Raw genomic sequence first — 7,118 nt, forward strand, 5'->3', positions numbered from 1 at the left:
GCCCACTTTGGGAACCTTTAGGTCCCTCTCGATGTCGCTGTTTCGTATGTACCATGGAGCATTGCATATTCGTCGTAGAATTTTTGACTGAGCAACTCTAATTTTATTTAAGTTGGTTTTTGACGCGATGCCGTAAACTTGAAGTGCGTATTTCCATATGGGGCTGAGGATGGACTTGTATATCGTGACTTTGCTGTACAGCGATAGCTTATTTCTTGGTGCAAGTAGCCACGCCATCTTTCCCGCTTTCGCCATCACAGACTGTCGAACCATGGTAGTATGGGTTTTGAAATTTAGTGACCTGTCGAGTACAACACCCAGGTATTTGTACGAGCTCTTGTGCGTAAGTGTGGAGCCCAGCATATTAATGCCTCCGCAAGAAAGTGTTCTCGTAGCAAAAGTAACATTAGCACATTTGCTGCTGTTGATGCCTATGTTCCATTTCTGAGCCCAGACCTCAAAGCTGCTCACATATTGTTGCAGAGCTTCCGTAGCTAGATTTATGCTTGGACTTCTGGTCAGCACTGCAGTGTCATCCGCGTAGGTTGCTATCAACACATCGTCCTCGTCCAACCCAGTTATTACCCTTGAGGAAGGCATATCGGCTGTATATAGGGTATATAACGTTGGTCCAAGAACGCTGCCTTGTGGGACGCCTGCACAGATTGGGCGCTTCGATGATTTTGCTCCATTTACAACAACTCTAAAACTTCTGTCCATTAGAAAGCTACTCACCAGCTGGAATAGCTGCGGCGGCAATATGTTTCTCAGCTTAAAGAGGAGGCCATCATGCCACACCCTGTCAAACGCTTGTTGAATGTCCATAAACACAGCTACCGAATACATTTTTTGCTCCATTGCATCAAGCGCGAAGTTGACCACTCGATGAAGTTGTTCTGGCGTGCCGTGACCTTGTCTAAATCCAAACTGCCACTTTGGAATTCTTTTCTTTACAGGTTCAAGCTGCATGATGCGGTTCAGTATCATTCTTTCCGCCATCTTCCCTAGCGCTGAGAGCAGGCTAATTGGTCTGTAGCCATCGACTTCTGTGTGTTGTTTTTCTGGCTTAGGTACCATGGAGATTAGCGCCATCTTCCAGCAGGTAGGAAAGTGTCCTATCCTAAGAATGCTGTTGAGGAGCAGCACTATAAATAGCAGCGCTTTTTTAGGCAGAAGTTTTAAAGTCCTGTTGTCCAGCAGGTCCTCACCAGGGGATTTTTTGGCCTTCAGCTTCTTAATTTGCTGCACCACCTCTTGAAATGTGACTGGGCTTGCTGGCAAGGACATTTGAAATGGCATTTCCAATTGTAGCTCGACGGCCCTTCGTGTAACAGCAGACGTAAGATTAAATGGCTTAAATCTTTGCTCTAAACTGTCTGCGAAGATATCAGCCTTTTGCTGACTGGAGTAGCACCAACCGCCTGCTGGATTTTTAATTGGCGATTTAGGCATGACTACTCTTTTAAATCGGCTTGTAAGCTTCCAGAGAGTATAGTTGAAAGATGCATCGGGGCCAGCTTTTTCTAAAATGTTATCAATGCTCGTCTGCTTGACTTTTGCAAGAACCTTTTGCAAACGGTTTGATAGTCTCAAGTAGATTTGATGAACTCGAGTATCACCCGTTCTCGCATACTCTCTTCTTACTCTTCTTTTCAGGCGCAGGAGAGCTACGGCACTTGGGGAAGAGTATCTTGTCGTCGTTGGCTTGGTGAACATTGGTTTACAGGCGCAGCAGAAGATGCAGCCAATATTACGTTTCTCATAAATATCGAGATTGTATCTTCTATATCATCGGGACTTTTTATTTCCGTGTTGAGGTTGATTCTACTATCTAGTTCGGCTTGAAATACTTCAACGCAAGAGCCTCGAGGGAGAATTTGTTGCTTCATAGTTTTGATTTGAGGAGAATGATGCACTGATGCTACAATTGGCAGGTGATCCGAGGAGAGTTCATATTTAGTTTCGACTGACAGCTTGTTTTGCGCAATCCCGTTGACAATGAAAAAGTCGAGAGCAGAAGGTGTAAGGCGAGTGTTGTATGAGAAGAAAGTTGCCCCGCCAGTGGCAAGGATTTCGCATGTGCTACTGACGATGGCCTCTTGCAATCGCTTCCCTCGACAGCATGATCTGACGTTACCCCACCATGGGTGCTTTGCGTTAAAGTCACCGCCTGCGATGAATCTGTTCCCCAGGCTAAGAAAAAGTTGCTCAAAATCAGTTGTACTCCAAGGTTGGTTGGGTGGCAGGTATATTGAGGAGATCTTGATGCATCCAACATTAGTCGGCACACTCACGCTGGCAACTTGTATGTTTATCCTGGACATAGGTTCGTTCTGAGTATGGGCAATGGACGATCGTATGAACAGAGCAGAGCCACTTTTCGATGTTCCACTGGGATGATCAGCGTAATATTGATCGTATCCTGGTACGAATGCTTTCCGACCAGGGCGCATATGTGTCTCTGTTATCAACATTACATCGATTTTATTAGCATTAAGGAAAAGTCTAAGTTCTTCAATGTTCTTGACTAGCCCTCGTGCATTCCATAATCCGATTTTTAATTGAAGCTTGTTCATTTTGAAATTAGCTTCTGTACCAGGTCGCGGAAGGCTTTGTTTGCCTCCATCGTATCCTGTATTAGTTTGAACATTTGATCCATTCTACTATTAAGGTCGTTTATAGCTTTTTCTAATATTTTGAATTTGCTACTAAAATGTTGATCTTCAGCACCATTAAACAACCGGGAGCTGTCATGTAATGTGTTCACGTTAATATTTTTCTCTGCACGCGGTCTTGTTATGTCTGCATAGGAGAACCCACTCCTCACATTGGCATTTGAGATGACTTGCGATCCGACTGGGTGATTTTTATTTTTGCTACTGGCAGGCATTCCATCTTCTGGTAGTCTGGCTGTCGGCTTAAGCTTCTTGCTGAGTTCAATTCGGACTGAACAACTTTTATAGCTAGATAGGTGATCTTCGCCGCAGTTTGCACAAATGGATTTGTTACTAAGACTTAGTTCGCACGATTTTGATCCAGTATAGTGGTCGGTTGTGGTATAGTGGTTTTTAAGGCAGTAGTTTCGCGTATGTCCAAAATCTTGGCATCTAAAGCACTGCACCAATTCTTTACTGTGCTTTGCCTTAATTACTGTTACTCTGTGCCTTGCAATTTGAGTAATCTTAAGTGCCTCTGCAATATTTGGTGTTTTCTTTAGGTTCACGTAGAACATACTCTGTCTTGTTTTTAAGTTATTTATTTCATGATCATCCTCTTCATTTATTTCAATATTACGGCAGTTTGGCTTCCTGGGGCAGTAGATGTTCATGACTGTGAAACCCTTGTCGGTGAACGTGTGCTCAATTAAGTGTTTTGGTACATTTGGATGGATATCTCGAATAATCAATCTGTACGGCGTATCCTCTCTCAACTGATGGTGCCAGAATTCACAGTTTTGCTTCGTCAGCATTTCAATAACTGTTCGAAAAGCTTGGGAATTTTTTGCATATATACGCGAAACTCCAAATCTGGATGTGCGAATGTCATACTCATCAGCTGGAATTACAGAATTGAGGGCGTCTTCGAGTTTGTCCATTTTATTCACTTGCGGCACGCAAATAGCTGGAGGCTTAGGCACTATGCTTGGCTGCTGCTCATTGCTAGCTTCGTTTGCTACTAGCCCATGTTGCTCTTCTTCGTCCAGTTCCATTACAGATTCAGCTTCTTCAGATAGCGCTGCATAGCGATTATTTAGAAGTGCTACTGAAGGGGTAGTAACAGGTGTAAAATTTTGGCGGCCCTTGAATGAGTGATTTTTTGGAATAGCTGGGTGTGTATTTTTTTGAATTGTTTTTGAGACTTTATCAGCTCTTTTTTGCTTTTTACTAATAGAGACCATCGGCATCTGAAAGGTACAATCTTTTCCTTGGGATACTTTTTTGGCTAAGCTTGAAGTAGACGCCTCAGCTCTCGAGGTGCTCGGTACTGAACATATGCTGCCAGTTACGGTATTTGCCATTGAGTAATTCGCTGAACATTTCCCTGTTGAAAAAGATAGTGTGCTCGTGGTAATAGTGCTTGTAGTCGTTGCGGATCAAGCTACTATTGTAGTTAGGCGTTCCAATTGCCTTATATAGGTCTTTAGCCAAGCTGGCACGCAATTCTGCAGGTGCACCAGCTATTTTCCTCATCTTATCAGTCGCTGAAAGCTTATCACTAAGCTGGGAATGATCAGGTGAGTCTACGTCCATTTTTTGGCACTTCACGAAATTTGCTTGTTACAAATTTGTGATTGCCTAGCATCAAGAATTCTTGCTGCTAAGAAAAGTTGAGCTTTTGTTGCCCTTCGTTTGCGGCTGCGCGCAGGGCGAGGGCAAAGGCTTGCCCGCTGTACGACAGCTTACTTCGCTTACTGTTCTTTGTTGTTCTCGTGTTACCGACACCGCTACGCAGTGTCTAAAAATAGATTCTCGTGCGAGATAAGCACACAGAATGCACTTTGCGATTATTTAGAAACTTCAATGCGCGACACGTCCGTCTTCGACGAATGTATGGAAAGAACTGGCGCATCATTTTTACGCGCTAAAAAGTGAATTTTGAGTTTTGTGCTGTAAAATGGACACATCGAACAACGTACGCCTGCAACTTCAGCAGCAGCAGGCACGCAAATCGAATCAAAACATTCAGGTCTATGTGCGCGTTAGGTGAGTGCCCCATCTACGGGTAGTAGATCGCCCAATAAGTACGATTTCCATCCCTGCAGGCCGCTGAATGCACGCGATCGATGCATACGCTCCGCAGAAGTTGTGGATGTGCTCAATCCACGCGAGATCCTCACGCCACACCCTCGACTCGAAGTTGACGAAGAAGTTTACGTTTGATCGGAGCTTCGGCCCGAGTCCAAGCAATGCGATGTCTATGCGGTGGTGGTGTCGCCCCTGATCGAAGAGGTGCTAAGCGGCAACAAGTGCACGGTGTTCGCGTACGGACAGACGGGTACTGAACAGAATAGAACAGAAATAAGGTGAAAACTGGCACAGGGAGAGCTTTTGGTCGTGGCTCACCCAATTCCTGGCTCAGATGCTGCTTGGAGGCCGCCTGCTGCTCCAAATAGAGACTCAGGCTGCCGCCAATCACCTCCAGATTGTCCTGCATGCGATCCTTGAACTGATGCAGGCACCTTCGCCGTTCGATGGTGCCATGAAGCTGCTTCGTTTCATTGGTGGCCAGATCTGCCACGGTCAGGATTTTGTGCGCCTGCGTCGTGAGCGTCTCCTCCGTTTTCATGTGCGAGGCCACCAGCTGTTTCTTCTCCTTGTAGCGGCGCTTGGTCTTCGTGAGGACCTTCTTTGTCAGCAGTAGACTCCCCTTGGTGTCGGTTAGGTGCTGCTCCGTTTTCTTCAGCTCCTGGGTCTTCTCCACGAGACTCAGGCTCACCTCGTTGAAGGTCTTCTCCTTCGACTGCAGCTCATCTTTGAGGGCCTTCAGCAGCAACATCTTCTCGTTGAGCTCTCGATTCTGCGAGTCCATTTTCATGGTCATCTCCCCGTAGGTCTCCTCCGCCAGATAGCCAGCAATTCGTGTATGTAGGTGTATGTAAGTGTGTTTTAGCACCGAATTGTGCTTAACCGCCGAAAATTTGCTAGGGCTAACGAATGTCGATCGCGAATGATTATTAATTGACACTGCAACTCAGAGATCACGTCGGGGTCACCAAATTTTATGTGGAGATAATGTTTTTTATCCCCAATCGGCCGACTAATTATTTCGAATTAAATAAAACTCGCCGCAGAAATAAAATTACGATATGTTCTTTAATGCGTGACATCCTAATTGCAAGTGTGGCTTGCCTGCCCTTTACATTGCCGCTCCGATCGCTAAGCGCAGCTTCGCTCGGCCGACGTCGGTAGGCAGACGCAAAGCGGAGATAGCGAAGAGCGAGCTGGCAGAGAGCGTTAAGCAGGGCAAGCAAGCGCAAAGCTTTAACAAACAAATGAGTGACATAGACATAAGTAACAAACAAAATAAGCGGCTGAGGGCCAAGAATTAGGTGCTATTTGGCAAGCAGCTAATCGGCTGGGCTCTGCTCCGAACACTGATTTATATGATAATTATACCCGATACTCAAAATGAGTATTGGGGTATATTAGATTTGTGGTAAAAGTGGATGTGTGTAACGTCCAGAAGGAATCGTTTCCGACCCCATAAAGTATATATATTCTTGATCAGCATCAATAGCCGAGTCGATTGAGCCCTGTCTGTCTGTCCGTCCGTCCGTCTGTCCGTCCCCTTCAGCGCCTAGTGCTCAAAGACTATAAGAGCTAGAGCAACGATGTTTCGGATCCAGACTTCTGTGATATGTCACTGCTACAAAAATATTTGAAAACTTCGCCCCGCCCACTTCCGCCCCCACAAAGGACGAAAATCTGTGGCATCCACAATTTTAAAGATATGAGAAAACCAAAAAACCAGAGTTGTAGAGAATGACCATATCTGAATTGGATCGTATTATTATTATAGCCAGCATCAAGAAAACAATTTTATTTTTTATCGCCGTCTCTCTCTAACACACACGTAGCATAGGCGGCTTTGCTTAGAGTAAAACATTAGCGCCTATATGACGTTTTGAAACGACATATCTCCGCCGTTCCACAAACGACATATCTCCGCGCGGAGTTATGTCGCTTTAAAACGACATAATTTCGCGCGGAGATATGTCGTTTGTGGATCGGCGGATATATGTCGTCGGAGATATGTCGCTACCCCGCCTGCATACATGAACAATCATCAAAGACACCGACAAAGACGCCGACAAAAATTGCTCCCAGAAGCGAAAGCGCAACGGCTACCAAAGATAGCGGCGCTTTCGCTCTCACCAAAGAGCATTTAAATGCACACAATAAAAACAAGAGCTACGCCCATATGTTTTCGCGCCAAACAATCGAAACAACTCACTCAAGCATCATAGAGAGCGACGCTTGCGCTCTCTCAGCATCTGAACCCTCGGCGCAAAAACAAAACGAAAGCGCGTCTCTGCATGCCCTAGAACGTTTGCCGCCAAACATGCACACAAGCACACATGACAAAAAGAGAGATGCTTGCTCTCTCCCGCCGACAAA

This window comes from Drosophila miranda (assembly GCF_003369915.1).
Source record: "Drosophila miranda strain MSH22 chromosome Y unlocalized genomic scaffold, D.miranda_PacBio2.1 Contig_Y3_pilon, whole genome shotgun sequence".
Classification (NCBI taxonomy): domain Eukaryota; kingdom Metazoa; phylum Arthropoda; class Insecta; order Diptera; family Drosophilidae; genus Drosophila; species Drosophila miranda.